This window comes from Myotis brandtii, unplaced genomic scaffold (assembly GCF_000412655.1).
Source record: "Myotis brandtii unplaced genomic scaffold, ASM41265v1 scaffold744, whole genome shotgun sequence".
Classification (NCBI taxonomy): domain Eukaryota; kingdom Metazoa; phylum Chordata; class Mammalia; order Chiroptera; family Vespertilionidae; genus Myotis; species Myotis brandtii.
Window position 1 is genome coordinate 403,475 of NW_005370965.1, and position 14,005 is coordinate 417,479.

The window sequence follows — 14,005 nt, forward strand, 5'->3', positions numbered from 1 at the left end:
GGACTCCATCCTCAGAGGGTCAAAGGCCAGATGAAGTCCTGGGGGAACTGGCAGCTCCTTTGGTGTCAGGAGGCTCAGCTGGCTTCTGCAGAAGCAGGACCTGACAGGCATGGACATGCCAAAGCAGTGGCCATTCAGAAGCCTGTCCCTCTGTCCACGTGGGGTGGCCACACCCTGGACAGATCTCTCAGCCTTCTTCCCTCCCCCAGGGCTTCTCGACTCACTGACCCTCTAACCCGAAACAGACCCAAGAACGGAGGCTCCCAGGGCAGGGCTTCTCAGCTGGGTCTCAGCCCCGCGGCGCTGAATTAAATTGAGTGGAGGGATACCGTCAAGCCCTCCTCCCCATATCGGAGACTCGCGGTCATTCAGACACCATACAGCCCTGGGTACTGGAGGGACCTTGGGTGACATCACGTGATGGCTCCAAGGGCCCAGGTGACCGCTCTGTGACACCTTTACACTCATCCTCAGGGGCTGGTGAGTGTGAAGGACCTGGGTCAACCTGTTCTCCATGGCAACATAAATGCAGGCTGGGTTTTCACCTATGGGTCTTTCCAGAACACCCAGGAAACCCACACATCCCCAGGGGCAAGCTGGTCACCTGGCCAACAATGATGCTCCTTCCTGCATTCCATATCGGGGGTGGCCAGGCATGGCTGTCTTTGCCCACAGCTCAAAGGGAAGCTGCCTCCGCGGGGCCACCATCCAGGACCAGCAGATTGAGGACTCCAAAGTGGCATCCACTCCTTGGTCCCCAGACGGTTGCCCTCAATCCTTGGGTCAGACCCACCAGGGTGAAGGGGCAAGTGCTGACCTATTGCACAAGGGAGCCCCCCAACTCCAAACTTAGGCCTTCCCCCACAGGACATGACAAGAGAATCCCCTCCAGGGCCTGAGCCAGGCCTCTACCTTGAGGAAAGTAGCCCCTAAAGGAGCTCATGTGTGCCACAGAGTCCCTGCAACCCACAGCAGCACACACAGCAGGAGATTTCAAGTGAGCAAAGTGCTCTCATCCAGGTGGACTGACCCCATTCTGATTCTGAGGCCCAGAGCAAGTGTTTTCCGCCCCCTGCCCACTTCTGGGCTCCAGGCGAAGTTCCTTTTGGAAACTCGAGTCCAGAGAACTCCCATCCTCACCCCCACCTCCCCAAGCCAGTTTCCCCCAAACCTCCTCCCTAGCTCCTCCCACTGAACCTTCAGCAAGCCCGTATCAGGGGCCCTCTGGGCAGGCCCTGAGTGGGTGTGGAGACTCAGTGGAGATGAGAGTTGGCCGTCATGCTCTGGCCTTTCTGAAGACAGCTGGGCCCTGGGTCTGCCAACTCTCCAGCAGCCACTGGTGGAGGCCTCTCCTTCCCTCATCCCCACCTCAGCTCTACCCAACCTTGATGCTCCCACCATGTTTTCCCTTCCCTGCTGAACTGCACCACCTTCCACCCTGCTCTCACACTCAAAGCCCCTGGGTCACTCTAGGGTCCATCAAAAGAAGGCTCCATCCAAAATCCTGGTTCCTTGGTGCCTTGACCAACGCATCCCTAGAGTCCCTCCATCACTCTTTACCTATAACCATCACCCCCCGCCCACTTTCCAGCTTCCCACCCTCCCTCTCTCATGCCTCTGCTCCCACTGAGTCCTACATCTCAACAGACTTGTTGGCCAGTGGGCCTATCCTTGCCATTTGACTCATGTGATTTTCCTTTGACACACACATGACCCCTGCTTGACACATACATGACACACATGTTTCCCTAATTTGTCAGGCCCGTCCCATCTTCACTTCCTTCCCAACCCAATTGCCTAAGCCATCTGACATGGTCAGCTTCCTTGTCCCTCTGTTTTTATCTCTCCCCTTCTCCCCCCTCAGAAAATCCCAGCATCTAGATCAGGGCTGCCCTTAGCGGTGGGTGAGGCCTGGGTAAACATTTTTTGCAGGGCCTCATCTACATAAACAACGTACTAAAAACTTGTATTATGAAATTAATGGACCCACTGAGGTACAGTGATTTATCAAAGAAGATCTAGAATAGTGGACAGAGTGGAGGAAAGTTGTGTATATTTGATGTCTAATCAGTGTGCATGAAGCGTCTTCATGATGTCAGGTCCTCTTTTCTAGTTCAGGTTTAGTTTCCTACCGACAAACATCATTCCTGGCTGTTTGTGTATCTCCTACAGCGAGATGAAGGTAGCAGTGTGAGCCTCTCCATTTTGAGATGACAACGATCTTGCCACTGCGTTTCCCAGCACCATTTATCTATTGCTGGGTGCTTCATTACCCATGATGCTGCTTCACCCATGGGGCCAGTGTGAATACCAGCTTCCAGTAATTCCTTCTGAGGTTGTTTTTTGCTTGATAGATAAATACAGATGCGTGTCTTGCCCAGAGCATGCAAGAAATTATTAACAACAATTTATTTTCTGGTCATGTTAAAGCTCCTTTTCTTATAGCATAAACATAGAACAACACATCTTCTAACCAGCTTCTCTTGAATTTGGGGGCCATAATCAACATGGTGATCTCTTTCACTGATGACAACATCCCTGCCTTGCACACAGGAGAGCAGTCCCATTCTCAAGGAATGTCCATCCCCACCGGGCATGATTAAGATCAACCTGGAGAGCTCAATGTCAGCTGATTGGAGGAGCCCACAGGCAGTGAAGAGCAATGGTTTCAAAAGCCATTAGAGGAGATGCTGCTGCCTGACACCTGGACAGGGACCGCTAGAGCGGGCAGAGTGACTGCTCAAGTGCTGTTGGCAGGTGTGCAGCGGGCAAGAAATCCCTGCCACTCTCCCTGCCATCCTCATTGCTATTGGATGGAGGAAGCGCCATGGGTGGAACGCTGCAGGTGAGTGGTGACCTGGGAGCACATATGCAATTTAAGGCCAGGGATTGCCTATGAACCATTAGTTGCCCAGAACCCTAAACGTGTCTTATGTCTGATGTAAGAGTCACCCCAAATCAGTGTCTCAGCACCGTTCTAAGTCACCCAATCTTGTGCCATCACACAAAGGAAATACTACCCTGCACCTAAGGCTGTCCTCTTGAGTCACACCTAGCCATGGGGGTCCAGAAAGATCCCATAGGCTTGAGTCTCAGAGCTCCTTGGAGCATCTGGTCAACCCTACATGTAGGGGAGAGAATTGGAAAGCACCTGACAGGGAAAAAGTAGGATCAGGGGTCATGTGGGCCCAGATTCAGACCAGAGCACTTGACCCAACTGCACTGCCTGCCCTGGCCAGTCCCAGGTGCTGGAAGGGGACTTGGAACATCTCTAGGAAGTCAGGGAAGTGGGCAGCATCAGGGTGGTCTGGCAGGCACCAGGGCACGGGCACTTGGTCTAGAACAGGGGTGGGCAAACTTTTTGACTCGAGGGCCACAATGGGTTCTTAAACTGGACCGGAGGGCCAGAACAAAAGCATGGATGGAGTGTTTGTGTGAACTAATATAAATTCAAAGTAAACATCATTACATAAAAGGGTACGGTCTTTTTTTTTTTTAGTTTTATTCATTTCAAACGGGCCGGATCTGGCCCGCGGGCCGTAGTTTGCCCATGGCTGGTCTAGAAGCTCTAGGAAGAAGAGATGAAACCTCAGTGTTGAAGAAGTGAGCTTATGTGGCGGTGTTCCCCTGCCTTCCTTCTCCTCACAAGGAGTCTCAATTTCACTTCTGCTACTGGCATCTTCAAGTAGGCCTTTCCAGATCCTCTCCCGGACCCCTGCAGACACAAATTTGGTGCCAATTTGGTTCAACAGTGCCTGAGCTTGGGGCCTCTTGGGGCCTGGAGCATTCTGAAGAGTAGGCAGGTGAGGTCTCAGTCCACAGCCCTGTCAACCCTCTGCTCCCCACGGCTCTGGTAACTGTTTCTGAGCTGTAAATCAGACCTTGGAATCACACACAGGTGAGGCCAGGGTCTGAATCCTGGCTCTGCTATAAATGTCTAGCATCTGAATCTCAGTTTGCACCTCTGTGCAATTATGGAAAGTGCCTGGTGCAAAGTAGGTGCTCACAACAAGGCAGGTCTCGAGGTGGCCCTCCTGATCGATGCCTGGAGGGCAGAGCCTGGGTTGGCTCCAACCTACAACCAGTATCAGTGACACGCACCATTGGCTTACCAACCCAGGTTTGAAAGAGGATGGGATCCTATCAAGTGCTCTTTATCTGCAACTAAAAATAACGTAATTGGGTCAGGTTCTGAGCCTAGTGATTTCCGCCATCTGGGGGGAAACTCTAGAATTTCTCAAGAGATTCAAAGGCCAATAGAGTCCTAATTGTGCTCAAGGACATCCATGAATACCAAAGGCCTGGCAGTGAGCTGCTCTGTCCTTTCACTGAACATACCGGAAAATCAAACTGGTGAACAGCAATAAGGAGTTTGACTCTGGGAAAAATCACATCCACAAAAATCACTTGGGTCTTCCACCAAGGTTGTTAAGGACATGGGGAAGTATTCATAATAATACAATGGTAAGTTAAAAAAAAATCAGGAAACCAATGAAAGAGATTGATTCTAATGATGGAAAAACTTTATTTCAGGAAATCACTGATTTTGAAGAGTGCTCAGGTGACAACTCTACAAGCATTTTTTTTTTCTTCCTTCTACGTTTCCAGGTTTCCTTCATGACCACACACTACTTTTTGTAATAATACAATTAAATGAATAAAGACAACTCTGGTACCTGAAGTGTGTGTGAACTCCTCCGGGATAGCTTGGCTTCATGTGAACTGCTGGTGGAGTCCCCAGAGACACACAGCCCTCAGGATTCGTAAAGAGACTGACCTTTTTCTTTAATCTTTTTAAAATTGAAAAGTAACACATGCTCACACTAAAAATTCAACCAGCACAGTGAAAAGTAAGTTCTCCTGCTTGCCCAGAGGCACCTTGCTCTTTTCACTTAACAATATTCTGAACATTTCATGGAGGTTTTTGTGTTGGTCACACTTTTTTTTTTAAAGCCAGCATACCATTCTGTGCCATAGCATAATTCATGGTACCAATCTGCTGTTGGACACGCAGAGGGTTTCCGGCGTTCGCTATCACAAACCACGCCACAGTGCACACATGTGGCCAGATCTCTGCATACTGTTCAGTCAGGGTGCCTGCTAGGTAAATCCCCAGAAGAGCAACCCAGGTTCAAAGGCAGAGCATACTTTCAGTTTTGATGGATTATGCTGTATTGTCTTCGTTTTTTAAAAATATATTTTTATTGATTTCAGAGAGGAAGGGAGAGGGAGAGGGGATAGAAACATCAATGATGAGAATCATTGATTGGCTGCCTCCTGCTTGCCCCCTACTGGGGATAGAGCCCACAACCAGGTATGTGCCCTTGACCAGAAGCAAACCCAGATGCTTCAGTCCACAGGCCAACACTTTATCCACTGAGCCAAACCAGCTAGGACTATACAGTATTATATTCTAAAATGGTTGCACCTCCTGGCTGGCATGACTCAGTGGTTGAGTGTTGACTTATGAACCAGGAATCATGGTTTGATTCCCAGTCAAGGCATATGCCTGGATTGTGGGCTTGATCCCCATTGTGGGGAGTGCAGGAGGCAGCTGATCAATGATTCTTTCTCATCATTGATGTTTCTATCTCTCCCTCCCTCTTCCTTCCTCTCTCTGAAATCAATAAAAATATATTTATTTATTTATTTATTTTCTTTTTTTTCCATTTTTCATTTTTTTTATTGCTTAAATTATTACAAAGAGTATTACATGTTTCTCCTTTTTTCCCCCCACCCTTGACAATAATAAAAATATATTTAAAAAAATAAAATAAAGTGGTTGCACCAGCTGCCATACCCACCATCTATGAGAATCAGCCCAGAGGGGCAATTCTGGAGCACCCACTTTAAGTAAGTGACTTGCATGAAAATCCTACTTATCAAACAGATTTTAAGAAACAGGCCCTGGTGACTTTTTTCAAAAAGGATTCTTGACTTTCATCACAGTCTTCATTTAAAAATGAGCTGTCCCCTGTATCTATGATATGATTTGAATTTTTACAAAAAATGTATAAATTTCCCTTCCAAGAAAGCTGCCTGGATGTTTCCTGGGCCAAACATGAAAAATACGAAGGTGCTAGCAGCTAGCTCAATAAACTTGAAGGCCCTGGTAACTTTGCATCTTTGTGGCCAAGGCCCACACCTGGGGTGTAAAGCAAAACACCCCAGTGATCTCCCCAAGGTACCATGTTGCCCCCAGGTCAGATTTGCCAAACTGTGGAGACAGCAACTCTCTGGCCCTGAGCCAAGCCATTGCCTGCACTGGTCAGCCTGCCTGGCTGCCGCTGTCCCATGCTGGGCGGCCACTGCCCAGGCCCCTGTGCAGCCTCCAACCTCTGTTCCGGTCCTGAGCACTTCCCAAGCCTGAATCATGACAACCTTCCTTGGCAGGGCCTATGACTGCATTTCCTAAACGCATTTTCTGCCAACAGCCACTCACTTTCCGCAGTGATTACGTGTCAGCTCCTTTCCAGCTTCATATTCTGCTTCTTCTTCTGTGCTGTCAGCAGTGCCTCTGACCAATGCACCAAAACAAGAAACATACCCTCCCTGCTGGTTCCAGCCTCATTCCCATCAGAACCTCTGCCCAGTGTTGTCTCCTGATCTGTTCCTCTTGTGTGGCCACCCTGGGTCTCAGGAAGCCTGGGGTTTTCCTAACTGCATCTGTGCCCATTGATCTGCTCTCAAAGCCACATGAAAGTCACCTCTGTGGTGCCCTGCACTAATTCTAGTTGTCCTGTGGTAATGAAAGAAAAATTATGTATAAGTGTTTCTTCCTCATACTTGCTTACTTTTCACTCTTTTAAAAACTATAAAACTCTTAAATATTTATTGTTGAAAGTATTACATATGTCTCTCCCCCCCTTGACCTCTTCTAGCCCACCCCCACCGCAGGCCTTCACCACCCTATTGTCTGTGTCCATCTGCCTTGTAGTCTTTTCTGACTACACTTCTGCTGAGCACCCCCTCCTCTGCAAGCCCCCAGCCTGTCCAGCTTTGCCTGCTCTCGGCTCAGAGCACTTCACTATCGCAACTTGCGTTATTTTGTATGCACCTCTCTGAGTCCACCTGTGTCTGGTTCATCCCTTGAGGCTGCAGCTTCCACCCGCATTGCCATGCAGCTTGGGCTGCCATAAAAAAACAGCACAGACTGGGGGGCTTCAACAGCACACATTGATTTCTCACAGCTCTGGAGCTGGAAACGCAAGAGCAGCGTGCCAGAGTGGTCAGGTTCTAGTGAGGACCCTCCTCCTGGCTTGCAGATGGCCTTCTCACTGTGTCCTCATGTGACCTTTCTTCACTACCTGTATGAGGAGAGAGAGAGAGAGAGAGAGAGAGAGAGAGAGAGAGAGATCTCTTCCTCTTCTATAAGGATTAGGACCCCATCCTTATGAACTCATTTAACCTTGATTACCTCCTAGACACCCTATTTCCAAATCCCGTCACATTGGGGGTTAGGGCTTCAACATGTGCATTAGGAAGGGAATCATTTCAGTCCAGTAAATTTCTGCTAAAATGTCACAACAGCTCATCTCTATCAGCTACTATGTGCGAAACACTGTGCTAACCACTCAGCATGCGTTGCCTCACTCAATCCTCATGATACTTCAAAGCTGATCTTATTGTTATCTCCATTTTACTGGCAGAGAAACTGAGAACCATTGAGGTTAAATAATTCATTGGCAAGTTAGTGGCAGATATGAGATTCTCGCTCATGTCTGTTTGATCTCATAGCCACCATGCATAGTACATATTTTGAGCTATATAAGCCTGAGATTCTGTGCTGAACTCCGAAATTCTTAGGCCAGACCCTTTGCCCCATTCACCTAAATTCTTTTTTTTAATAAATATATTTTATTGATTTTTTACAGAGAGGAAGGGAGAGGGATAGAGAACCAGGAACATCGATGAGAGAGAAACATCGATCAGCTGCCTCCTGTACGCCCCCCACTGGGGATGTGCCCGCAACCAAGGTACATGCCCTTGACCGGAATCGAACCTGGGACCCTTGAGCCCGCAGGCCAACGCTCTACGCTCTATCCACTGAGCCAAACCGGTTCTGGCTCACCTAAATTCTTACCAGCATCCCCTTGGGCACCCATGTGACAGTTACCTAGACCATTGTTGGAGTAGCACAGATGAAGGAATAGCTGAGTTCTAGGCATGGGGTGCTGGTCCCCTGCATACAAGAGTTTTGGATGATCATTTTAAGGGTCATTGGAGATGTGTGTGGACTGTAGAATTAGAATAGGTTCCTGGTGGGAAAGAAGTATGGATCTCACCCTATTCTAGTTATTGTTGTTTTTATTGTAAACTCAAATATATATTCTTTAAAATACATTTTTATTGATTTCAGAGAGGAAGGGAGAGGGAGAGAGAGATAGAAACATCAATGATGAGAGAGAATCATTGATTGGCTGCCTCCTGCATGCCCCACACTGGGGAGTAAGCCCACAATCTGGGCATGAACCCTGACCGGGAATCAAACCATGACCTTTTTATAGATCGATGCTCAACCACTGAGCCACACTGGCTGGGCTCAAACATGTCTTGATGACCACCTGGTTGAGGTGTGGTAGAGAGGACAGGGCCTTGGCTGGTTGTTGAACCTGTCAAACTACAAATCCCTTCCCACCTGGAGGACCTTGTTCTCAATGCAGCCGTGACCTATTTAATCTCCTAGATCTACAATTTCTGGTTTGTAGCCACGCTGCAAAGAATGTCCAGATTCATCTTCCCAGGACTTGCCACTCCTGTACTGAAAATCTTTGAGTGGCTTCTTACTGCCCATAGGACAAAGCCCCAAATTCTTTACTTGCAAAGACTCTCTAACTTGGTCACCACCTGCCTTCTCTTCTTATTTCCCAAGTCCTGGGGACTTGGCAGGAGTCCTCCTTACTTTGTGTCTGGATCGGCATCTACTTCCATTTCTGGCCATTGTAGCTACAGCCCTTGGAACATGTGCAATTTGAACCCTGACCTCAGGCTCTCACTCCACCCCCTCAGACCAGTCTTCTTCCCTCCACCTCTCACAAGCCCCAGTTCTCGAACCACCCCGTCCTGCTCCATCCCCGCTTACAACACTCAGCCTCTATCACACACAGCATTCACACCCTGGACTCCTCTCTCAGGACCTTCAGCCCCACTCTTCCCACCACACCTCCCTGGAAACCTCCAGCCAGACTCCTCCCTCTTGACAGGGCGACTGACCTTGCCAGAGAAATCCCCTGCTGGGCAGCCTAGGACCAGGACAAACCCACAGTTCCCAGCCAGCGAAGTGGCCAAGGTCTTCCAAACATCCGTCTGCCTTCTTCAATGGTTCCCACTCTCAAGCCTGTGTTTTCCTAGTCGATCTTGTTTCCCTACCTCACCTCCTCTTTCTCTGCAGAGCAGCTCACTTCTAGAAGCCATCAAAAAAGAAATCTCTCCCTTTTGTGCCCACAAACAGATGTGCCAAGGCCACCTTCAAATGCATCCACAGCCCTAGCCTGTTTGGCTCAGTGGATAGAGTGTCAGCCTGCAGACTGAAGGGTCCCAGGTTCGATTCTGGTCAAGGGCACATGCCTGGTTTGTGGGCTCAATCCCCAGTAGGGGGCGTGCAGGAGGCAGCCGATCAATGATTCTCTCTCATCATTGATGTTTCTATCTCTCTTTCCCTCTCCCTTCCTCTCTGAAATCAATAAAAATATATATTTTTTAAAAAATGCATCCACATCTGCCTGTCATTCCCCTACTTCTGCAGGTTCACTCACAGCACTGGACAGCACCTAGAGCACCCAGGCCCTCCCGGACTGTCTCCCCTCTGTCCCCTCACCTATAAGCAAGCTTATGATTTTTCTACCTTAAAAACAACCAAACACAACAACAACAATGACAAAGACACTCCCTGCCAACGGCTTTCTGCCTCCGCTGTGCATCTGAAAGGTCTCACGCCAGGTCAATTAAACAGAAGTCTCTTGGGTGGGGCCTGGGCATACCTTGGTTTGTCCAGAGGGTGACCAAGACTAAGAACCAGCTCCCACTTGCTTCCTTCTTGCTCAGGGATTGTCCCGTATCTTCATCCTAAACCAGGGGCAGGGAACCTTTTTTCTGCCAAGGGACATTGGATATTTATAACATCATTTGCTTAATATCATTCACTTAATGTAAATTTATGTTGCTATGAAAAAAGCTCCTAGATTTATTAAATTTTTAGTCCAACCTGCAGTTGCCTTGGCAGGGCCAGACGAAATGATTTTCCCAGGCCTTATATGGCCCGAAGGCCGGATGTTTCCCACCCTTGCCCTAAACTGATGACCTTTGGATAAACTGTCCTCTCTCACCGTCACAGTGTCATCTCCTCCCACTACAGCCTGTCTTTACCTTCCCCCTGCCCCACTGAAATCTCATCAAGATCTCTAATGAGCCTGGCTGTTGTGACTCAGTGGTTGAGGGTCTACCAGGTTTGATTCCCAGTCAGTGCACATGCCCGATTTCTATTCCCAGTAGAGGGCGTGCATGAGGCAGTCAATCAATGATTACCTCTCATCATTGATGTTTCTATCTCTCTCCCTCTCCCTTCCTCACTCTGAAATCAGTCATATATAAATATATTAAAGGTCTCCAACAATTTCCTTCTCCCAACATCTTTCTACCCTCTGTGGCCTCCCCACATTCTTCTGACTGCTCCCTCCAGTTCCCCATCTTCTCCCGACTGACCATCCAGTCTCAGCCCCACCCTCTGCCCTATTGGTGTTTCCCTGGCTTTTGTTCTTGGCTTCTCTTTGATCTAACCTTCGCTCTCCCCAGGGCACTTTCCCCCTATGACTCCCAAATCTCATTTCTAGCCTTGACCTTCCAAAGCTCCAACCGACAGTTCCTGCTGTCTCCATGAATACCCAATGAACACTTAAGCTCCACCTCATCTGTACATCCCACCTTTACACCAAAAACCTGTCCTACGTGCTCTGCCCATCTAGATTCCTGCCACTGATCCACCCAGTCTCCCAAGCCAGAACTCAGATGACATCTTTATCCCCGCCCACATCTGATTGATCTCGGATCTATAGGAACCTCTAGAATCCACTCCCTTTGATGCATTGGCCCTGGTTGTGTTCCACCCTTGCATCGTTCATCCCCCAGACTTTTCAAGGGGACTTTCATGAGCTTGTCCTCTGTCAGACGCCACCCCACCCCACCCACATCTCTCTGTCCTCCCATTTGTACCAGGGCTCTCTTTCTAAAATGCAAATCTGAGTCTGCCACTCCTTTTCTCTATGGTAGGATGAAATGCAAGCTCCCTGGCAGGTCACACCAAGCCCTTCACTTTGCCCGTCTTTCCTGATCTTCTCCCACACTCACTCTGGGTTCCAATACCACTAAATCAGTACCTTGCCTGTGTCCATCCATCCATTCATTCATTCATTCAACAAATGTTGCCTAAGAGCCTACCATGTGCCCAGCCACTGTCCTAGACCCCAGGGAGGTAGCAGGGAACAAACCGCCCTGCCCTCCGGAGCTTGCATCTTATATGGGAACTTCTGTCCTGTGCTGCAGCAATTGTCTACAGTCTAACTCCTCCATAGCCAGGTGGGAAAGGGCAGGCTTGGGAACCTGACTGCCTGGCTTGGTCATTTACCAGCTTGTAAAATCATGGTCAAGTGGCTTAATCTTTCTGTGTCTCAGTTTCTCCCTCTGTAAAGTGGGAATGATAATAGTAGCTTGTCTCATAGGGTTGTCGTGAGGATTAAGAGTGAACACACACCAAGGGCTTAGAATTATGCCTGACGGTGCACAGTCAGGTCCCGATAGACTTTTTTTAATACCCTCAGTTCAATACTTAACACATAATGAGTATTCAATAAATGTTTTCTGGTTGGATCAAAGAATAAAAAAGTGTAAGTAGCCCTGGCCAGTTTTCTCAGTGGTGAGAGCATTGGCCTGAGGAATGAAGGGCCGCAGGTTTGATTCTGGTCAAGGGCACCTACCTCTGTTGCTGTCTTGATCCCCTGTCTCAGTCAGGCAAGTGCGGGAGGAACCGATCAATGTGTCTCTCTCACATTGATGTTTCTCTCTCTGTCTCTCCCCCTGCCTTCCACTCTCTCTAAGAATCAATGGAAAAAATATCCTTGGGTGAGGATTAACAACAGCAACAACAAAAGTGTAAGTGGTTAGCACATTAGAAATTATGTTCTCACTGAATTCCAAGTGGCCCTGGTGTTATAAAACTGCACTGGGAATGCCATTGAAAGATCTAAAAAGAAAGAACATGCTCCATGCATGGAAGTAACATGTTCAGATGACAATGGCCAGCTGAGTACCCTCTGACCCAGAGCCTCCTTGTGCAGAAGGGAGGAGGGCCTGACAACTCAACCAAGGACCTTTCAGGTGTGAAGGAAAAGGAAAGGAGGTGACAATGGTTGGGATTCCATCTGCATTTGCTGGGAACCTTGAGCTTCTGGTCTAGGGCAGAGGTGGAGAAGCGGGGGTGCCTACAGGGACCTGATACCATCTAGGCCAGGACTGTATGACTTTGAGCAAGCCACTCACCTCCCCAGGCCTGAGTTAAACTCTCATCAAATGAACAAAGTTAGACCAAAGAATATTCAGGGCCCTTCTGACCTCTACAGATTCTAGAACTTTCTATATTATATACCTAGATTATAGATGACATCAGGGAGAAGCAAGGACCATGACATGAACTAAAGAACAAACGCTCAGAGCTCAGGTGTCTAAAAGTACAAAAGAAGAAAGCCATTTCAGGACAGGAGAATTTAACTCACAATGGGAGTTATACTCTACATCTACAAGCAACACATTTCAGGAGATTTCAAATGTTCATCTCTGACTCGATAATTCCTTTTAGAGGATTCAATGTACAGAAATAATCACAGATGAGCACCAAGACTTGCTCACAAAGATGTTCATCTCGGTGTACTTATAATAGAAAAAAATCAAAGTAACTTCAATTTCTAATACTCAAGGAATGGTTAAATTATCCATGGTATGTGTCTTTTGCAAGAAAATAACATGGAGGAAATACTTATGATATATAATGTCAAGTGGGGAGAAAAAGTACCATCCTGCATCGTCTCTGCTTCATAATCTCAGTTCTAGGGGGGAAAAAGTTCACAGATGAAAGACCAGAAGAAAAAGTGCCTCTGGTTAGTGGGATTTGTGGGAATTTTTTTCCTGCTTCTTTGCACTTCCAAATGTTCAGCATCTAGTACTTTGAAACCCTCCCCTAAAAACAGTACAAAAATGGAATTTGAAGAAGTAACACTTTGCCAAAAGTACAGTCAGCTTTCTCACCTCTTTGAGCAGTGTGATGCAAGTATCCCATTTAAATACTGGATCCCTTCCTTTCTTCTTCACATGGTGGGGGTGGGGGGCAATCTGGCTCCAGCATGGAAACCTCACGACGTTGAATAGGGCCTTGGAGCGCTGGGCTCTTCACTCTTCCTGGCTGGGCATGAATCGCTGCCTTTTTAGATACCCTGCACTGGCAAGTCCTCAGACCAGGGCTGCCATCCAAGCTGCCATCTCCTTGCCCATTCTGGCAAAGCCATGAAGGAATGCCAGGGAAGGTGGCACCATGCCCAGGAGCTGAGGGCACAGGCTCTGGAGACAGACCAAGCAGAACTCTGCATCCCAGAACCTGGACACACAGACCCTGCACTTTTTGAATGTTCAGGCACAGACAACAGAGACAACTTTGAAGAGAGGCAGGAACATTGGTCTGGGCTCAGAAAACCCAGTTGCTTCCCTGGCCCTGCTTCTACCTGACCATGTGGTCTTGAGGAAGTCACCAAACTTTGGATGGACTTGCTTCAAGGTCACTTTCATCTCTAAAGGTCTAACCTGTGTCTTGCTGCTATATGTGGCCTTACGTCTAAGAATGGACATGCTTCAGCTAGTCTATGTGGCCACATGTTGTCCCAATTAATCTCAGCTGTGCAGAGAGAGGGTCTGTCCTGAGAGAGGCAGACCCTTCCTATCAGCACCACTGGGTTTAGCAGAGCAC